Source organism: Ascaphus truei, chromosome 4 (genome assembly GCF_040206685.1).
Source record: "Ascaphus truei isolate aAscTru1 chromosome 4, aAscTru1.hap1, whole genome shotgun sequence".
Lineage (NCBI taxonomy): Eukaryota > Metazoa > Chordata > Amphibia > Anura > Ascaphidae > Ascaphus > Ascaphus truei.
In genome coordinates, this window is record NC_134486.1 from 290586188 (window position 1) to 290608844 (window position 22657).

The following is a 22657-nucleotide window of genomic DNA, read 5'->3' on the forward strand; positions in this document are numbered from 1 at the left end:
GAGGGTCTATTTGCTTCCAGTTGCTATCACTTAACCTCAGGACTTCTTTGATATGAGAGTCTCCCCACAGGCGTCAGCCGAAGGGCAGATACAGGCCCGTATTTACTGAGCAGTCTTCTGCCATAAGACATCTTCTGGTGCTGGAAGATACCTTATTGGCTTCACTGGACTGTAAGGTGTCTTCCAGCGCCACAAGGTTCCTTGAGGCACAAGACTGCTTTGTACTGTGAATAGCGCCCACTGGGTTGTGGATTGACTCGATCATGCTTTGAAAGCCTCCCGTTAGTTTCAGATTTTCTAATTATTCCAAAACTGGCTCAGACTGACAGGAGCTTTAAATGTGCAGTTTCCCCCCCACCCCCCACCCCCAAATATATACAGCAGGGCCCCGGGAATACAGCGGGTTCCATTCCAGGGGCCTGTCGTATATTGAAAATCGGCGAAAGCGGATCCGGCGATTTTCAGTGATTTTGCATGCACAGAATTGCGTTTTCGCCGTTCTGCGCATGCGCGGCCTATGGTCTGCGCGCGCAAACTACGGCATGCGCGCGCAGACAACGGTCTGCGCATGCGCGCTGGGCGCAACCGCCCATTCTGCACATGCGCGACTCGGAATCAAAGATGGCGGCCCCCTTCTCGGTGCCGCCGTATCAGCAGATCGCCGAGAAGCGGGGCCCTGCTGTATGTTGAAAGTGAGCTCAATGTGATTCTTTTAAACAGATTACCAACCTTATTTTTTTTTCTTCTATTGGCCATATATTTTTATTCAAAAAAATGTATATATCTGTTTCAATGTCCCGTATGACATTCCCTAAATGTGATATAACAAGAGGAGCTGCATACCACATATAACAAAGTCAATATACTTGCAAAGACCGGTGCTCCTGGTTCACGGATATCTGCCTAAAAAGTAGCCAGTCACTTGATAAAGTCCTCCAGGAAGGATGAAACGTTGTGTTCTTTTGTGCTGATTAAATTTCTTTAAGAAGATCCGAAGTTGCCCTGGATCATTCATCTTTTCTCTTATTCCTTAAATGTGACCAGGGCCAGAACGCTCAAAATTATAAGAATTTTTGTAGGGTGGATCCACTTTCATTTGTGTCACTGGGGACAGGCCAGAACCACATCACCTCTACCCCCGCGCGACCACGTGGTCGCTATCCTGGAAGTTCCGTGGCACTCTGGGGCCCCCAGCCTTCCAGCATGGAAGGCGATAGAAAGGCCCCAGGCCTGCAGCATTGTTGGCTTGGCAACCTCTGCTGTTTAGTCTAACTTTAGGCACCCAGAAACGCAGAACTGTTTTTCAAGCAGACTTCAAAAAGACTTGTCAGAGAAACTGTCCTTTCCTGAGCTTCGCTGATAAAAACGCTTTGAAGTCAGGTGATGTCACGATGAGGGAGCGCCTTATCAGTCTGGGGCTCATGTCACAGGAAAATACACACTCTTTAAAAATCAGTGAGCGGGGGGGAGGGGATGCAGATATCCTACTGTACAAAACATAAAAAAATACAAGTGCACGGGAACATTTACTGTATTAACATATATTCAACACCAGTCAGTAAATCTCCGAAAGGATCACTTCAATATTAGGTTAAAGAAATTGTATTTTTATTTCGTAAACACTGGGCTGAAAGATGGAGGCAGCTGTGTATATTATTTGTGAAGAGAGGACAGCAAAGTCGTCCCTAGCCAACAAACCGTACAGGTATTATTATGCGGTCATTAGAAATGGCAAAATTCTGGCAATGGTCGAATATATCCACACTGGAAAAACAAAAACGATCCCCCTAATGATTAACACATTACCCCATGTCTTTTTTCACAGATTCTAAATTGGGGTTTTCAAGTCATTAACCGTGTCGCTTAAGCCTTGCCTACATCGGTATATGTTCCATTCCCCAACAAATTAAGTTCAAATAAAGTATCTTAAATCCATTCCATGTTGAACGTGTCAGTAATTCATTCTGCAAGTTATTTATTTATTTATAAAATGTTTTATCAGGAAGTAATACATTGAGAGTTACCTCTCGTTTTCAAGTATGTCCTGGGTTTGAGGTGCTGAGCCATATACTATGTCTCCATTGTCAATAATTGGCATTAGCATCTGCTAAAGTTTTCCCTGCCCCCCGCCTCCAGCACCGTAGAGGTAAACACGACTAGTAAAAGTCCATGCATTTGCATTAAACGCGTGTAGAAGAGCAATGCTTGCAGTTGGTCCAGGTACCACTTAGCCAGCTGGATGCTGAAACACATATGTACGAAGCCCCAGACTTGCCGAAGGAGCTCAGGCTGTGTTACTGCAACAACCGAACAACGACCTCGTACATTCTGAGCGTCGAGCTGCAGACAGAGGAAATTCACTCATCAGGGGAGCAACGGATTGGGCATAAGTTCAAGTAAAACATCCCCATGGGACAGCAAGAGTAAATATTATTCCTATCTAGGGAATACATATTTACTTTGTTTTTATAGACTGCATGAAACTACTACTTCCAACAAAGAAAAGATACGTGTCTTGCAGTAGTGATGTCTCTGACTCATGTATTAGTGCTGTCTGTGTAAATGATGAAATATCTTTGTATGTTACGTGCAGCTGAGCATAGAAGGGCAGTGGGGGAGAGCACAAGGGGATACTGTAGCTGCGATGTGTTCCTACTTCCTAATACCGAGTCGGTGGGTTGCCAAAGAGGTGGCAAGTTTGGCAACCCTCCTCCCCAAAATGATCACTGTGCAACCCTGTATATTACTGTCTTTCAAACCCATTGTACTGCACTGCAAAACATGTCAGTCCCTTATAAATGAAGGATATTAATCAACAACTGTAGAGTAACATTAGAGTGCAGAAATGCACAAATAAATCAGGAATAACTGTATACAGCATAAAATACGTATTACAATCAGCAAAGTGATTTTATTTCGTATCATAGGTTACATTTGAAAGCAGGCTCATGCTCGGTCTCCGAAATACTGCTGACTTACAGAAACCTGTCCCTACTTGGAACCTGTGGCAGCCTCAGTATTAAGTTGTACCACTCAAACCATCGGCACATCACAAAGTTCAGTCAGCACAAAGGTGTTAGAGGTAAGAGTGCTAACCACTCGCATGAATCAACATGTAATACATGTCAAGTACAGGCACTGTAAAACCTCAGATCTATGGACCCTTAGGATTTCACTGTGCAGACCATGCAGTCTGGGCGTTACTGGTGATGATGCGGTTAATATCCCAAGGCTGAGAAAGAGCTAATTACCCACTGTCCCTGCATGACCAAGAAATAGTTGTGGTCAAACAGCTTAGCTGCAAGAATAACCCTTTATCAGTACTGTACGTCAGACCTACCTAGAGCCACCGGGCCGCAAGATTCCATCGGAGAAAGATGTTACAATGGATAAGAAGTAAAGAGTGATGCACTGAGAGCTCATTGCATGTTATTACCCAGAATCCCTGGCGGCAGTGGATGCATTGTTTGATAAGCGATAATGGGGAAAGACAGGGTTGCAGACCTGTCTGAGATATGCAAATGTATCCCCAAAGTGGTATTTTTATTTGCTGTATCTAAGAGAAAGATGTGCGTGTGTGTTTTACTATAAAGAGATGCAATGCTTGAGAGAGAAATCTCCATAGAGCAGCAAAGCAACGCACAACTACAGTAGCTTCTGTAACACTGCTGATTCATGTAACCAGGGTAATAAAGGAAGAAACTAAAGGAATAATCTGAATGTGTTATTTCAGGTACTCGGCACCTTTCAGTATTCTGCCTCGATGCTTCCCAGTGCTTAAGACGACATCAGCCCCATTCAAATACATTGGATCCAAATCTTCTCCTGCACAGACAAGCGGCTTTGCAGCACACTGAAAAGGGGCATATGAATCACTAGCAACGAAGAGCTAGTCTTGGCAAGGATCCAAGGGTCTCCAACCTTGAGAAGCAGTTACATGGTTAATACCAACAGTAATGCGAGTAGGTTACTTCTCGCCTTTAAAAACAACCAATACATCTACTAAATGAAACAGAGCTGGAGCAAAGAGCACAGATCATGCTCCTTGAAATTGTCTATGCGCACACAATACAATTTCCAATAAAGAAGAGAAAATACAGATTCCCAGGATTGGAGCACTCTAAACATACATTTATTAATAATCAAAAGAGTAAAACCTACTGCCCATTAGCAACGATTTACAAAACCAAACAAGTACTACCACAAGCATCGTATCTGACAATGTATTATTGCACATGTATTTAACAACAGTACATAGGTAAATAGAACATGTAAGGATCAATTCATCTCTAAAGTGGTAACACGGGTACTATAATACCGTCACACGTATATAGTTATATGCCAAATAAACATGACCAGAAGCTACCTGCCAATTACCTCTATGTACAGGCAGAAACAGCAATACGCATGTTGAGAAAAATGTGAAGATGAAAAAGTCAAATAAAAGTCGATATCACCAAATAGGGATGATCAAATTTTCCCCCACATAATGGAGTTAAACATATATGTCATAAAATTCTCTTAACACAAAGGGCGAGATGTCAATACATCAAATAAGAGCTGGGCTCCCCAATATACTACAAGTAAATATTTATCTTATGTCTCCAATATTTTGGCCCTGCATCGGTATCTTTTTCAAAGTTTTATTGAGGAAGGTGTCACTCTACATTTCATCTCCAAGAAGGAGTTCAGTGATTTGGCTGAACCTCGTTCAAATCGCAGCGTCGGATCTCCTTGTGGCCTTGGCCCATCCACTTTATCTACCTGCGCACCAGGAAGCAACATTGTACAGTGCTGTGTATATTGTCAGTTCCATGTAATAAAAAATATTATTGTGGATGCAGGGGTTATTATTCTAGATTAAGATGTGCACTGCAGATGTGTAATCTTGTATAGTAAATAAAAATACCACTTGTGAGCACATTCACAAGTCTCAGAAAGATCTGCAACCCGGCTTTACCCCATTATCTCCTAGCATACAGTGCTTCCATTGCTGCAAGGGGTTCTGGGAAAGGACATGGAAATGAGCACAGTGTCACCTTGTATACAAACGATGTTGCTCCATATTGTAACCCATTTTAGAGCCAAACATAATTTTATTTGTTTTTGCACACATTGAGGCAATGTCTTGTGCATGGAAGAAACGGTTTGACAAAAAGTTTCCAGCCAAACCAAAATACCACCACAGCTTGAGTGTGATCACAACTTACTCAGTGAGAATCTGTGGGTGTGAAGAGAACAAAGAAGAAAAGAAACATCAGGTAGTCACACTAGAATTTGCCTGATAATACAGGCAACCTACCTACATACATACATACATACATACATACATACATACATACATATATATTTTTTTTTTCATGTAGAGGTATCAGTACCGTGTTAGCCGAGCTTCAATAATCAAAAAATAAATAGATGATACCGTTCTGTGGCTAACGAAATGCTTTTATTTGTGCGAGCTTTCGAGATACACTGATCATTCCAAGAGACACTGTTTTTAAGTAATCCTTGCTTCATTCATTGTAACATCGCCGGAAGAAGAGATCAGTGTATCTCGAAAGCTCACACAAATAAAAGCATTTCGTTAGCCACAGAACGGTATCATCTATTTATTTTTTGATTATATATATATATATATATATATATATATATATATATATATATATATATATATATATATACACAGTGGTTGACAAATCACCAAAAAATCTACTCGCCACCTAGTACCAAACGTGTGCTGCTTGGGCCAATATTTACTCGCCCGGGGGTTAAATCCACTCGCCCGGGGCGAGCAAATGTATAGGTGTGTCGAACACTGTATATATATATATATATATACATACATATATATCAAATTAGACATATCACATGTATCATATTATTATTTGCTATTGATGGTTTTTTTTATGCTCAAGTAATTGATTTCTCCTTTTTTATAACTATATTTATTGCTTTATATTATCTTTTTTTGGCAAACTATATTTGGGTCATTTACAGTGCACGTATTGGTTCCAATTGGGAATATTGAATTGTCAATGTTTTCTTAGTAAGGGGCGCTATGTAAGGCCTGTTGAGGTATTAGCAATAAGCAATCCTGATAAAGTAGCTGCACAGCTATGAAGCGCATTGGGAGACTCCTATTCTGAGAACATGGCGGTGGTGACGTCTTTACTTGCGACGCAAATGCGCAGAGTGAGAGGCCGGATGAGATGTCACTGCGCACACGCGGAAGAACACAAGGATGTCGAGACACCGGAACCCCTCTCCACCTCACTTTTTCCCATGGACTATATTAAACTCAACGGTTCCTGAGTGCAAACTTAATTTTTTTAGCTCTTCATTAAATTCCAAATACAACACTATGGGATCCAACTCGCTTCTCTATTTTTGCTTCTTAAGATGGCAGAAAAGGAGCCAAAATAAAATAACATCCTGAAAATATTAAAAGCTTTGAGCACTTCAAAAGTCCAAGGGGCTTATTCATTAAGCTCAGTTAGCGCTGTACTGTGTAATCTGTAATCAGATAATAATAATACTAATAATACTAATAATAATAATATTAATAGCATGTTCTTGTATAGTGCTGCTAGTTTTACGTAGCCCTTTACAGAGACATTTTGCAGGCACAGGTCCCTGCCCCGTGGAGCTTACAATCTATGTTTTTGGTGCCTGAGGCAAGGTAAGGCAAGATTGCAAGGTACGGCACTAACGCAGCTTAATGAATAAGCCCCTAAAATGGAAGCTCACTGAAAGATGCCTGAAAGTATTTTCTACACGTTCTCTGTGCATTTATGATATCGTCAAGCCATAATATTTATTATTGCGTACTTATTGTTGTTAGCAGTACAATAACAGAGATAAAATCTTATATTATATCACTCACATTCACATGTCTCAGACAGGTCTGCAACTTTGCTAGCACACAGTGCTTCCACTGCAACTATGGATTCTGGGAAATGACATGCAAATGAGCACACAGTGTCCCCTTCTGCTGCAAATCTTAGCATGGAGCCCTATAAGCTTATGCCTGCTGAATTACACAGTTTTCAGAGCCAAAGTTGAGCAGCGGGGGGAAGGAGGAGAGACCAGAACAGCCCGCGCTGCGCGACCCCCTCCCACCCCCCTGCCGCTCACCAAAACTTTGTCTGCTACAAATTTTAGCTGGCTCTTATGTTTCTAACATTTTAGTCCACCCCATATATTATAATTACACTTTATGTAGGGTGGATTACCATCATAAACTCTCTGCTGCTTTGCTCTGTGTAGATGCAACTTCAGCCTGATTAACGAATGTATGCATTTCTTTTTGAACCATTCTCCACAAATGTTTAAGCTTCAGGCGACTCTAGCTTTACTCTCAATGCCTGATGAGTACAATCTTTGCCTCTCAATGCAAAAAAAATAAAAAATCTATATTTTTTTGCACACCTGTACATTATTTGATCTGTTTTCACAGGTAAAATTGTTCTCCAGCTCTTAGAAGATTAAGTTAAATGCATGGAGTATACACCAATAAGCTGTAATGATAATGCTGGTTCCTATCATTCACTCCTTACTTTTGCTTATAAATTGAATGACAAGTGTAAAACTGCTGTATAAACTGAGTCACGGTTGCATTTACTAATAAAAGAGAGGATTCATCAACACAATAATCCATACACCCACTTATTGAACACGCTGGCTGGTGACTGGGAAAGCCTCTCCAGAGTTTTATTTATTTATTTATTTTTTGTAAACCTTTTATTCAAGGGAACCTGAACTAAATACACAAACCCATATACAGTTGCGATTGCCACTTTTATCCAAGGCACTGTCAAAAGCAAATGTAGTTACATTTAAGACAGTCTGGGCTATTCAAGTTACTGTATCTAAACGCCTCCAAATTATGGTCTATTGATACAATACATTGTAAGGTTGGGAGAAAGTCACCAAGAAGTTGGACAACAGGAATCTCCCACCTTTGAGCATCTCCCACTTATTCTGTTCTTTGTGTCCACTTTTCTGTGACGTTATACCCCTTTGTAATCTCCCATTCCATATATCTGTCCTGCTCAATTCTCTCCTTTTTTTATAGTGTCTGTGTCCTGAATCATCTCCCCTTTTCTTCCCTAACTTCATGCGCTTCCCTGACGTATGGTCTGCTGCCTATTTGTCAGGCTGTGGCAGCAGTAGAGAGCAAGGACTGTTTTACAGGAGACTATGATGTGGTATCATTGAGTGAGAACATCTATTTAGCTTCCTCTCTTTGACAATGTTGGAAAGGAGGAGAATACCAGAAGCTGGGTGTAAATGGCACACCACTGCTGGTAAGGAGAAGGAGATAGATACCAAGTTCTCACCAATCTCTCCTTCAAATACTCTCATCCAGCTGTTGGGTGGAACCTCAAAAGCCCAGACAATGAGTCAATCTTAGTTCACCTACGTATTGAGAATGACTGCTCAGAAAAGAAGATGGGAGAGCAGGACAGCAACTCTATGGCTACGCAAGGGCTACCAAATGACCATCACAGGCCTGAGGCAGAGGGAGGTTCACAAGTTGTTCATGTGTGGTATAGTTATCAGGTGGTAAAGCTGAAATGTGCAGACAAATAGACATTTTACAATAATATACATGACATGTAGATGCATCTCAACTGGTATCCATCTCAGACCCAGTACACCAAGTTTATGGTACTGTTTATTTAAGCTTTAAGATCATTCACTTTAGCTTATGCTAGATGCAGCGAGGGGGCAGCATTATTCTGATGAAAAAATGAGCTACACTAAACTCTGTGTGTATTTAATGGAGACAGAAACTATTACAGAGGCCGCCATCTTGTGACGAACTGAAAGGGCGCAATTCGGCCCATATTTACCAAGTGGTGCTATTTCATAAGACACTTCGAGCACGATTTTCATTTTTGTGAGAAACGCACCTGGGCTACAATTATGCTAATGATGTCTTAGATGAACACAATGACTGATGTGTAGATTGTACATCTGACGCAATAATCAGACCGTGCGTAACAATTACGTGCGCGCAGAGTCTGCCCGCATTTGCGTCATCAGAAACTCTTTTGAGTTTGACCTTTGCCTGCAAATATAACAATGATTTCCCTTCTTCTCCTGCCTCTTGGTCTATTGTCCTGTAAAGCCTGGGCTAGGTAGCACCTGTGCATTAATAGAGCAGCAAAAGCCGCAATGGCTCATCTAAATCCATGTTAAAGTCCCTGTGTTCTTATAGTGTAGTCTGATTTACACCTGATCCATATAAGCGCTCAATTAAGAAGCATTCCTAAATTACAAACAGCTGTAGAAATGACTATAAAATGGAGGCAAATGCAAGATGTGCTATTAAACTGGTTTATGCCCATTTAAATCAATTGGGATTAAATCCGGCCTGTTGATGCCAATGTTTGCAGACAGGCGCATAAAATACCATTTGCATCTTATTTTGGTCAGTTCTAATACACCTCATTTGCAAAAGGCTAGCGCTATACTCTTCTTCATGCTATGGAATAGCAGCGATGAGTAAATATGCCCCTTAGTGATCTCATGGCAGATACAACAGCAATATTTAAACGCTCAGTCATTAAAGCTGCAGACCAAGCAATATCCTACATATGTGTTTTTTTTTTGTTAATAAATCAGTTTACTATGAGAAAATACTTGTCGCATTTATTTTCATTAAACAACCCTGAATTACATTTTTCATGTATTTTAATGTAACAAGCCTTTTTTGTTTCTATAGCAACCATTTACAAAGTCACAGATTCTGAGTCAATACTGCACTGCAGTCATTTTGTGAACCCCAGAGCTGAATCTTCGCCGATCGATCACAGGAGATTGGATCGATTGGCAATTTAGCTAATGACTTATCACTGTGTGGATTGTATTTATGCACATATTAATAGGGAATTTACTGGGGAGGTGGCTAAACCCTGCTATAGAAATCAAATTATGCTTTAAAACTCATTAAAAATAGCATTAAGAGTTGAATTAAAAAAAAAAAAACAGTCACTATTATCTAATACTAAAGAAGCGATTTATTTTTTTTAAAACCAATAAGATTTAACCTTTTTTTGCTGCTTTTTAAACAGCTCCAGCAAGTGATGTATTTATATTTTCACCATATAAAAACATAAAAGCCACAACACCACTTTGTACGCTGTAATATTTCTGGGGAAACCACTGCAAATTTTCCGCTGTCTCGTCTTCAACGCTGAAATATAGTTCCTTCCGATGCAAGCGCACCAGTTTAAACCAGTGACTGTTGCAGATTACCCATTATCCACCATTTGAGATATTTACAGAATTGCTTTAGGATAATATACATTGCAATAGATGCGATGCGTGGCCTGCCCGCCTGCCACTGAAGAGTCTGACTTGATAACTCAAACCTATTATGCGTAACGGGGAAAATATGCTGAGTAGTATAATCTTATTTTAGCCGTTTCTTCTGTGAATGATGTCAGCACATAAAGCTCAAATATCTCAAGTTGAAGGCTACAGATAAGGCGATTCTGCTGCAAGCATTGTGTTTTACTGTTCTTCAAAAGGCAACTTGGCAGCAGTGTAGCTAAAAGCGGCTCCTAACTGAGGCACACAGCATGTAACACAGTAATAACTGGTATTTTTATCAACTCTGGTACTAAAACCGCAGGCCTGTGATTGATACTATACTATTCTCCTGACTCTCCTTAGCCTGACTACAAGAGGGGGGCTGCTCTGGAGATTCCTACTGACAGTCATATTAAGGGAGGGTGGCATATAAGCAGCTGGTTAATACAGAAGAGGAGAAAAAAGGACCTTGGGCACTGTACTAAATAACTAGAAAGTCCAACAACTTATCTGGCCGGTGCTCTTGTCTTCAGCTGCCCCATGTGACAGTCAAGGTAAGTACTTGCAGAACACTACAAAAAGGATGGGCACAAGGGACTTTCTTCAGAGTTAGGCTGCGTCCAGGGTCAGCGCTCATGCGCTGACCCGTGCTGAGGCGCGCTCACGCTCGGCACTGAGCCCCTGCAGCCGCAATGAGAGCGGCTTTAGCAGGGGCTCGCTTACGCTTACGCAAGCGTGCGGAAGCGTAAGTCTTACCAAAATTTTAAATTCAAGCGCTCAAGGGAGCGCAGGGCCGGTCACGTGAGCGGTTCGCCCAATGAGGGCGAACCAGCTCCGTGAAGTCACTGGCGCCCCCCCCCCCCCCCCCCCGCGACACACCCTCGGACGGCGCGCGGACCAAGGCCAGGGAAAGCACCCGCTTTCCCTCAGCCTCCGCGCGCCTCAGCACGGCTGCAGTCCTATGGACGCAGCCTAATACTTCTTGTAAAGTACAGAGACATTGTGGCTGCTCACAAGCAGCCTCTCTCAAGCTAGAAGAGGTCCAGTTATAACCAGGCTCAGAGGGTTACATTACAGATAGCTAAAGTAGTGTTTTTCAACCCGGGTTCCCTGGGCATCCCTGAAGGGTTCCCTGCAAGTTTTTGGTCATTTGAAAATGGTATCAAATACAGACGCATTTACAATGCATCTAATCACAGAGTTGCTATTAGAGATGGTTGGGGCTTCCTCAGAATTTCACTTAGGGTTTCCTAACCACAAAAAAGGTTGTAAACCACTGGTCTAAAGGAAGATTTGTATACATCTGATTTTACCAATAAGTGGCTAAGTAATTGGTACTGAGGCGTCAAACCATTCACTTCCTGGAGTGCAAGACAACAATTTTCAAAAAACAGCATTTTCCTACAGCTGAACCATGCTCCTTAAAACCCCAGGGATCCCCATGTTCCTGAGATATTGAGTTAAGGAAAGGAAACCACGCCGTTATTTCTGCTTAGGGGGATCCACAAACGCCTATAGTGGTGACGTTGTCTGAGATCCGCTGCCTCTGCTGTGCTTCTTTCAAGAAAAATCTTCACAGTCTTTTAAAGGAGCAATCCATTTTTTAGTTTCTTATTTTTTTTACATAGGTATTGAACAGGGGAGTCTCCGGAGCTGAACCCCATTAATTTCAGCTCCGGGGACCTCCTGCTTCCTGAGATACAGACCTCCAAAGGGTGTGCCGGTATCTCTGCAATGTTTAAAGCTCCTGTGTCACGTTGGACAGTATGAAGACACATCTGATGATGTCACGGCTTCCTATTGGCTCGCAGGGCGTGGGAGCGTTGAAACAGCCATTACGCGAACCCTGGGAACCGAGCGCAGCGGCTACTGGCACCCCCTACTAAGGTAAGTATCTCTGAAAGCAGTGGGTCCCCATAGCTGGAATTAATGGGGTTCAGCTCCAGAGACCCCTTGCTTCAATCCTATGTTAAAAATTAAGAATAATTCGCCAACGAAATCACCAGCTTGGATTGCTCAAACCTCTCCTCAAGGACCTAAGTTACCTGGGCTTTTGGGGTAACCAATAAATTGTCTTTTGTTTAATACTCAAATTAGATGCATTCATATGTGTTATTCCGAAAACGTGTTGCAGACGGTGTTCATGTGGGGAGGTTTGAGAATCACTGCTCTAATAGCCCCATCTGTTTTTGATTACACGGCTGCATCTATCTCTGTGTATCTCAGAGTATATGGAATGAGAGAACAGGCAAGACCACAAACATGGCCCACTGAGGAAACAGGACGCTGATGCCCGATTAGCATGTCTGCTGCGCATTTCGGGACATGGGTATTTCAGCGTGGCCCTGTCTGGCAGAAGCTACACTTTCCCCACACGAGGTGCTGCTGTCAGGTTGGCAGCTCTGGTGTTTCTAGCTCTTAAATAAACAGCAGGAGCAAGGTTGCTAAACCTGAAACAAAAGATCCACCTGTCTTTTTGCAGACATGGACTTTTTTGACTACATGCCCAAAACAGGCTGGGATGGTGTCCCAGTGCTACCCTGTCTGCTTTTCATGTCCACAACTTCTCTGCTACAGAGTACACTGATTCCACACTGTCCTATTGTATCTTATCATAAAGCAACTTCTATCCTACTGTATACTAGTAAGTGCATTGCATGCTTGCAGGCCTGTGTTGCTGGCACATCTTGCACTGTAAAGGATAAAGGTAAGCCTCACCAGGAAAAAATGTCGACCGAGTCTGATAGAAAAAGCATCTCAGTACTTAATGTAATCTTTTAGCTGGTGCCATCTTAAGATGCTGATGTCTTTGCTGGCACAGAAAGTATCACTGAGGCTTTAGCTCAACGCATATAAGAGATCTCTTATCAGGCCAGTAGTGGCTGTGCAGCAGCAATGATACCCATATCTTTTCTCTCCTTTCTATTACACTATGCAGCAGTGGGAAATTATATCTTAGAAGATAGGCATGGAAACCATCAAGCCCAACGCCCTACCAAGCAATCTCTTAAATGGTACAACCAGCCTTGTTATCTTTTTGTAAGCCATCAAATTCAAGTAAAATTGTATCCATGTTAATGATATGTTGGTTCTTTTGTAATTAATTACGTGACAACCTTTTGGTCTCAAACAGAGACTCCTCCAGTTGAGGAGCTTGTGGAGCCTTCTTTTATAGTCCGAAGTCTCTTGAAACCACAATCTACCAGCAGCTCCTGGAACACATTTTCTGCATTTAACCCTCTGAGATGATTTAAGCAGGATGCTACGGGATCTTCTACGAGTGCTTATAGTGTAGCTTTTGTTGTTGTTGGCTTCTATACATAAGGAGCTTGCAATAATAAATTGCATTGAGAATGCAGAGCTGGCTGAACCACTCATCCCATTCTCATGGATGATGTTGTAATAGGCTTGTGAATAGCAGGATTAACAAAATCATTTGTTTTTCTTCAGAACCAAGAGCGGACTTCACCAAGGAATGCGGAGTTCATCTAAATGTGAATACTGCAAATGTTAGCAATATTTCTTATGTCATTGCAAGCATTACTTAAATGCTGAAATTAATGGGGGTCAGCTACAGAGACCCCCTGCTTCAATCCTATGTGGGGGAAAAAAAAGAAACGTAAAAAAAGAAAAGTGCTTGGATTGCTTCTTAAACACATTTTCAGTAACATGATGAACAGATCATGTTCAGCATTTCCCTGAAGATGAATACCATGAAGTCGTACTAAGAAGAACCCTACATTTTCCAACCTCTTAAACATGTTTCTGCGGCTACATGCAGCACAGACTGTGTCATGTTGCCTTTTGGTAGTGAGATCTATAAAAAATTTGTTTATCTGATCTACACTTTTTTTTACTTGAGATCCCAAAACATCTTTGATACACATATCACAGCACCACAACTGCCTGCTTCGAACTCCCTGAAATGCCGTTCAAACATCCATACAGAAGCCATTACTCGGAGAAAGGAATGTCCCGTTGGTTTGTGATAGATATTATTGACCTCCTCTTATAAGAAAGAATGTTTCGGCCTAGAAGCCCAGAGGTACAGATGGTCATTAAACAGTACAAAGATTTTACAACTGTACAATGATTTTCGGGGAGGAGGACAGCTTCCTACCTAATAAAACTGAATTGCTTTTGTGTAAGTACATTCAGAGACTTCAATTTTTGACATATTTCCGGAAAAACCGATGTTCTGTAAGGTTATATAGAGGCTCACACAAAGTATGCATGTTCGTAAACTGCTGTAATTTGGATTGTTCAATATCTTTTTGACTGTGTGTCTTGCGGGCATGCACAACAATTATTTCACAGTGTATACACTCCATTACATCACAAATGGCATCTCATTACTAAGGATTAGATCAGGAAAACGAATTGGGGTTTATCAGCTGTGACATAATTGAAAAAGACAAAAAGAAAAGCGGAAGAGTTCAGGCTTTGTGGTCTCCGCTACGATACATGGAAGCAGTTCATTACAGCGTGGAGACTGCCGTGTCAACAGCTCGCTAGTGTAATAAAAGCAACATCATTCTCAAACAATGCATTCAATAAACGATTAGCCCTATATAAAGAATGTGTGACCAGACGTGAAGTCACAAGTTACAAAATAAAGAGAAAAACCTTGAAATAAATTAAAACAAAAAAAAAGAATCTGGTTAAATATCATGGACATGCCACCTGCTGTCAGTCATTCAATGTAGTAGCCCATTCAGTTGCCCAAGTAAGCAGGGAACTATGAAAGTTAGATGCCTTATCGATATTTAGTTTGGCTTTGGCAGACAACAAGTATTTCTGCATTGGGGGATCAGTTAACTGCATTAGTGGTGAGGGGGCCTTACATGCTTGGAGAGCCAGGCATGTATTCTCCTTGTGTGACCCATGTTTTCTCTCATTGCTAGAACCTGGCTCTTCTATCCTACTTCTATCACAAATTATACTAGGCGTGTCCCTTTTAAAGAGAGACAAATGTTAGGGGAGAATTGGATGAAGTTTAGTGACCCCTCAGCCTGCAGTCCAAGAAGGTGCAGGTCTCTAGCTACGCGACAACGTTAAAACACACAGTGCATATTGGCTAATTGCGGCAGTAAAATGGCCTACTGTGTCTTAGTACTTATGTAAAGCTCTCTGCAAAATACAAGCATATAATTAGTATACATATATTAGGTTACTGACTAGCCTAACAGCATACAAAAGGCATAGCTAAAAACTAAATTGTATCACATTTTCCTAAGTACTCTTTTATTCTTATCTAATGCACATCAAGAGATCAATCAAATCAACCACTGTGAGTTCAAACCAAAGAAATAAACTGCTGGGTGTAGCTATGTGCGAAATAATGGCTTCATGAACTCCCTTCCCTTCAATCATCGGGTTTATATAGCATCTGACATATGAGGTGTGAATAAAACTCTGGTTAAGAACACCCAAAAACATATTATTCTGTTCATTTACACACAGCACTGAGGGGATCATACAAGTAAAATGGTCCGTAAACTGTAGCATACATCAAGTGTTGTAATCCATCAGGTCAAAGAGCACATACATACAATACATCAATGACAAACCATCCTTGTTTTTTACATTATGATTTATGTACTTAAATGATGAGGAATGTTGATGGACATACAAGGACTGTAAAAGAATCACTCGAGGGTCAGAGACGACTGTGACACACCGCAAAGCAGGCAGGACCATCTGGCAGCAAAGAGGTTAAAAAAATTAAGAGTCATAATGTATCAAATGCAAAAAGTATAAGATGAGAAACTGGTGGAGATCAAAACCTGTCGGTGAAACTGTGTTATTTAACTATAAAAAAATCCGGATGTCTACATCCCGGCCTTCTAAGGCCCATATCCACAAAAGGAGGCCAGGGTTTAGCACGCCTTTACTCCCATGCAAATGAATGGGAGCTGAAGTGTGCTAAAACGTAGCCCCCTTTTGTGTATCTGGGACTAAGAGTTCAGAGCATTCACCTGTGTCTAGTGTTGCCGGGTGACTTCTCCAAAAATACAGGACACAATAGTGAAAGATGTGACGCGTTCAAAACACACACTCCCCCTCTCACCTCTCTGCTCAATGCTGTTTCCTCCTTTCCTGGGCCCCACCCCCAGGCTCCTGACACCTCCATCCTGATTGGCTGCTGTTGGGTAATGTAGCCAATTAGGATGGAGGCAGCTGTCCAGCCCCCTAGCAATAGTCCTGCTCTATCCCTGCTCTGGGGAAATCCCGCGGCCCCCAAGCCGGTCAGGTCACTATGTCCATAGAGGTAATACAGGTATACACATATACACCCAAAGAGGTAATACCATTTTACACATAGATGTCCAGAGAGGTAATACAGGTATACACATACACGCCCAAAGAGGCAATACTGCTATACACATACACGCCCAAAGACGCAATACTGTTATACACATACATGACCAGAGAGGTAATACCGGTATACACATACATATCCATAGAGGTAATACTGGACACAAACATATCCAGTATTACCTCTCACTTTTACTTGACAGAGTGTCCAAATACAGGACAGTCCGGTTCAATACTGGACACCTGGCAACTCTACCTGTGTCTGGTGTGATAAGCAGAAAACAGACCTATAGCAGCCACGAAACACAACAGTAGCATTGTGCAAATCACTATAATATTCAACATAAGGATGAAAATGAAATGTAGCTCAGTCAAGGGTTTGAAACTTGAAGGATAGGAGTTATGTATGAACCTACAAGACTTATCTGACGGTCTGGGTCACAACTCCTACCCTACAAATATAAAACCAATGGGTGAGCTACGTTTTTGAATGACCTGAAATAGACTGACAGATGCATCTCATAGGCTGATAACTGGCGGTGTGTTGTGGGGCTATGCTGACTGAAGAATGATTGCAATGGATAGTGTTGTGCATCAATTGTCTTTTTTACATTCTTGTATTTTTCATTTCTAAATGCCCTTCTGAATACCATAATTTATCATTTAAAGCAGCAATCCCGTTATGTTTTATTTGCAGATTATTTTATATAACCTAAATGGTAGGATACCGTGAAGCACAACTGCGCAATCATTGTAACCTGGGAGTAAAGTTGTTGCTAAAACTTGGCCCCCTTTTGTGGATCTGGGCTTTAGAAGGACTGGATGTGGACATCCTGATCTTTCCACTGACAGCTTTTGATCTCCACCACATAATCAGCTTAAACAGTTTTACAAGTAACCACGGATCTCCCGGTTCCAGAGTAATTTGCTACTGGATTCCCAGTCACAAAAACAAAACAAATGGCCACCGTCTGCATCACTGACAGCAGGCCAATCAGTGAGGGCCATAACATGCACTATTATTCGCAATGCTTTGTTACTGGCAGCTGGTATTTACATTTGGAACAGTGCGTAACTTGGAACCTCTGTGTCCCCGTTGATAAAGTTGATCTGTGGGACTGTTGCTTTAAGACAGTGATGAGGACTGTGCCCTTATCTTTTACAGTGGTCGAGGTAGGAGACAGGCTAGTCTCCACGGCTATATATTATATATAAAATTGCCTTTGGAATAACTGGCAAGAGGTGCAAAGACACAATAGATACACGTCTACACTGGAAGAGGTGACACTTGCACCAACAACCAATGACTGCCAATCCTGAGGCACTACAAATACGTCTTCACAACACCATGACAGGGACTGAGTCTGTGAAAATGTCTCATTAAACTGTTTGATAAGTGTGTCTCCAATTCTAAAACACAACAGTAACATATTCTGCAGTGTTTCTCAACCAGAGTGCCACGTCACCACGGGGAGCCTCCGACTAACCTGAGGTGTTTACCACTGAGAAATTATTTAGACTGGATTTTTGTGCTTAGTTGAAGATTTTGTGCTAGATTTAAAAACTACAAGAAAATAGACCTTCACAGACCTATTTATGAACACTGTTATTGTGATAATCATCTAAGGTTTGGAACTTTAATCAACTACTGATGAGCACCTTAAAAACTGGGGGGTTCCTTCCTTGTACAAAAAAGGTTGGAAAACACTGAGCTTTTTAGCCAACTCAATACTAGGTTAATTCAGGGTGGTACAAGTTCAGTTCCCGAAAGCTAGGTTTTCAAGATTTCTCTTCGGAACCCCTAATTAACCTAGCCTTAATCATCACTGAGGCAATTGCTTGGAAGTGTTGCTCTAAAATAGTTGACCTGTTGGCCCTTGAAGACTCAATTTGGACAACCTCAGTTTAAGAAACTCATAACTGGACTTGTAACAGTTTAAGATGCAACCAGCCAATTCTGTAATGGTTTAAGATACAGTAGTACAGTGGTTTCCAACCCTTTTCTGGTTAAGGAACCCCAAGTGAAATTCTGAGGAACCCCCAACCATCTCAAATAGCAACTCTGTGATTAGATGCATTGTAAAGTCTTCTGTATTTTATAAAATGTTCAAATGCCCAGAAAATGACAGGGAACCCTTTAGGGATGCCCAGGGATGCCTAGGAACCCTGGTTGAAAACCCCTGCACTGGTATCTTCTCCAGTAAGGGCTTAGGTTGAACCGGTAACATCACGTAAAATGTAATTGTGCAAACTAATATAGCAGATGTCGGTGCGGAAAGGACCTAAAAAGCTTGAAGAGGAAAAGTAAGGCTGGAAAGCGTTAGTTATCTAAGGGGGAGGAAGGATGTGGGAGTTGATGAGGTTGAAAACAAGCAGGAAAACGACAAGGTCTCAATGGACTGTTTTCAATGTTTGTCTTGCAACAACAAAAAGAAATCCTGCCCTTACAATGTGCTGAGCAGTGCACTTGCAAACAATCAACATTGCAATATCAGTATCCCTCAAACAGGATCATTGTCTAAAATATTCCAAATAATGTGCTTAATTGTTATAAACTGGGCCTGTCAGGGGGGGAGGGGTGAGGGGGGTGGGGAGGCAGCTGATATAGGACGAGCTAGTTGTCCAGAAAGGCCAAGTCTCAAAATGACAAAGGGTTCTAGTAGGACCCTTAAAATCTGCAGACACATCACATTCTTTACAGGGATGGAAGTGATATGCAAAAAAAATAGACGGCTCCCACACCACAGATGGGCAGTGACAGCAAAAGAGGAAAAATAAATAAGGGGAAAAACATAACAAAAAAATCCTTGTTTCAAATCCTACCACAATGGGCATTTTGTGGCTTTTTTTTTGTCCAATGAAATGAAAGAAGTCTTTGTCCCACACACAGCTAGATTTATCTGGCAGTGATCTTTCCTCTTTTACTGAACTGGTTACATGAATATGAATCTCAGGCCTGCGTGTGATGCCTTTTAGAGACTGTACTTGATACTTCAGGGGTACAGATCTCCCTCACAGCGCTGGCACAGGGAAAATGCTGTAACTAGTGCTTGACTTTGACTGCACATTCCATATAAATCAAGCAGGTATCACCTGTGCTACAGAGACAATGCCACACATCACAAATGTATATGACTTTGTATGCATGGGGTTTACAGTGTGTGTGTGTGTGTGTGTGTGTGTAAATATATATATACAGTATATATATACACACACACTTGTGTATGTACATGTTTACCTTTTCAAATAAGCCTCTGACAATATTAATTAGCACAAATAATAAAACAATGAATAAAGGTGACCCATGATTATCTGCTATTAATGTGATCATCTACCCATCCACACACAAACCTGAAAAAAACAACAACACTACAAATCTATTCATCTGCTGCAGAGAATGGAACTGTACCATGCATGCAGGATCCACAGACAGGGGCAATATATATATATATACACGTTTTAAGTTATGGTGGGTGAAAAAGGCTACAAGAAACCTCCACCGTATTGCATATATATATATATATATATATATATATATATATATATATATATATATTACACACACACGCTAGATGGGTTATGTATACACACATGCATATAGATACGTACAAACAGCACATTTTGTGTATATAATGTATATGTGTGTGTGTATGTATATATATATATATATATATATATATATATATATATATATATATATTAGATGTCTGTGTGTGCATGTGCTCTGTACGTCTCCTCAGCCATGAACATGTCTGTCTGTGTTCATCTGCACACTTGTAAAGGAGCAGTCGGGCACATTCGCCTATTGTACATGTACACACAAAGGAGATGGAACAAATGCACAACACATGTACAAGAGAATACATTTATTTGAATCGGGGAATAATGAGTCAATAACCCACCCACAGACAGTCACATCCCGCAGGGCCCATGGACGTTCTGCACCGCCATATACTATATGCAGAATATAACTACGTTATATACGTGTGTGTGTGTGTGTGTGTGTGTGTGTGTGTGTGTGTGTGTGTGTGTGTATATATATATATATATATGTATATATATATATATTTGTACGTTTAACATGTTTTGGCCAAAAGATTTGACTAAATGACTCATACTTATGAGAAGAAAAGACATATAGAAATGAACCATGGGGTGGTGCATTGGGGCTGATATATATATATATATATATATATATATATATATATATATATATATATATATATATAAATATATATATATATATAAATATATATATATATATATATATATATATATATATATATATATATAATCCCACTAGGCCCAGTTTCCCCAGTATATATTATATACGGTATTTAATATAGTGTATACTAAACACATGTATGTGTAAGCCTACACAGTATCTGCACAGTGTGAGACGCACATCTCATGTGTAATGTGTACCTGCGGTAGCCTGGGTACAGCTCTGCATTCACCTCATCCTCCCCGGTCTGGTTGCGATGTGTGTGCCGGGGGTCTCCTCTCCTGTCCTGCGGTACGGGGTGGGTATGTTTGGTGAGCCCGGGGGATATGTCCCACACAAATCTCAGCTGCCCCCCGCGCGGGTCACTCCCGGACCTGTCTCCTCAGTGAGGCTGCGATGTGACAGAGCAAATCAGTGCATGCAGAGCCCAGGTCCTGCACAGTGTCTGACAGCAGCAACAGCACAGCCTCCTCCTCCTGTGTGTGTGTGACCAAGAGAGGGGGCTGCTCAGAACAAGCTTGTGACTCCCAGCCTCCTGATCCTCTTCTCCCTCTGCCCTCCAAACACACTGTATTTGTTGGTGGCTGTGGGGATGATAATGTTAGTTCCCTGAGTGAAAATAAATGCAAAAGCAAGAGTGCTGCAGAAAAATAATGATGACAAACGCTGCGGATTCCCAATCTGTTCCTTTTTCTTTCCCCCCCTTTTGCCTGTTTTCTTCAGTCTCTCCCTATGTTCACCAGCCAGCCAACCCCAGCCGGCCCTGATTGCTCAGCCCACTGCTAGGGAGGAAATCGTGTTCATCCTCTGCCACACATTACTCCTCCTCTGCTGCTCACCAGGGACCACCCAGACTCCCCCCTCTCTCTCCCAGATGAATGGATGTGAGGAGAACTGAGGCAGCTGCTCATTGAAATGGATGGCATAGAGGAGGGCTGAATAATGATAACATAGATGATACTGATGTGCAATCATTTATGCACAATAGCCTTGTACACCAAATTGGAACAATTCACGCTTGGAAGGGGGTCCCGGGTTTATATATTTTTACATTATGGTAATATAGGTATAATACTGATTTTTTTTTATGTAGAGTACAGCACTGCCACCCAAAAAAATAGTCCCTGCACTCCTGGGTCACGTTATTATTTATTTATTTTAACCAATACCTGCAAACATTCTTTCAGGGAGCTTTGGCTTGGGACATAAAACTCTCCTAGATTTGTATTTGGAATTATTTGAAAGACACAAGGGAGCTGCTCCACCCTGAACAAAGTGAAATATATAGTCCCAACCAGAGTAAATCAGCCAGGGTGCACCTAAGGGAGCAAGGGCACTGAAGCAGACAAAAAAAGAAAGCGTAACAGACTGGGCAAAGAGATTCCCACTTAAAACAAGTGTAGCGGGGTTTCCCTGACTACCCAATGGACTGGCAGTAAACCCTGGCGTTCATAGGTTTGCCAGTAGTTATCATGGGGTTTTCCCCCTTCATCCTTTGGTACTGCACTTGAGTGACAGCAGGGGTGGTATATCCTGTTGTGGTTGGGCCAATGAGATGCCCGCCCTCTGGCTGTACTTAAGGGCAGGACCGCCCTAAAGTTAGTGGTTGTCCTTCCCTATGAGGAAGGCAGGTCACACAACTGGGAGCCTGAGATTGGGGCCTTCCCATGTGCTTTTCCCTCCGGGGAGGAGTAGAGTGACTATACCTCCGTCTCTGCTAGGGAGGTGGGGAAGAGCTAGGACGGCTGGGGGTGCTCTAGGCCCGTAGTGACTGTCCAGGGACTATCTCCGGTG

At 41.7% G+C, this 22657-nt stretch overlaps 1 protein-coding gene across 6 annotated transcripts in view; it reads right to left on the reverse strand.

The window, feature by feature from the left end:
- FYN (FYN proto-oncogene, Src family tyrosine kinase) overlaps positions 1-21663 on the reverse strand; it is a 197433-nt gene extending 175770 nt beyond the window's left edge. For 2 of the 6 annotated variants that reach the window (XM_075597637.1, XM_075597639.1), the window contains exon 1: positions 21064-21662. The gene's annotated coding sequence lies outside the window, so the exon portion shown is untranslated. Of the gene's footprint in view, positions 1-21043 lie in introns of all 6 variants that reach the window. The other 4 variants (XM_075597638.1, XM_075597636.1, XM_075597635.1 and 1 more) reach the window with 4 other exon arrangements.
- Between the last annotated feature and the right edge of the window lie 994 nt (positions 21664-22657).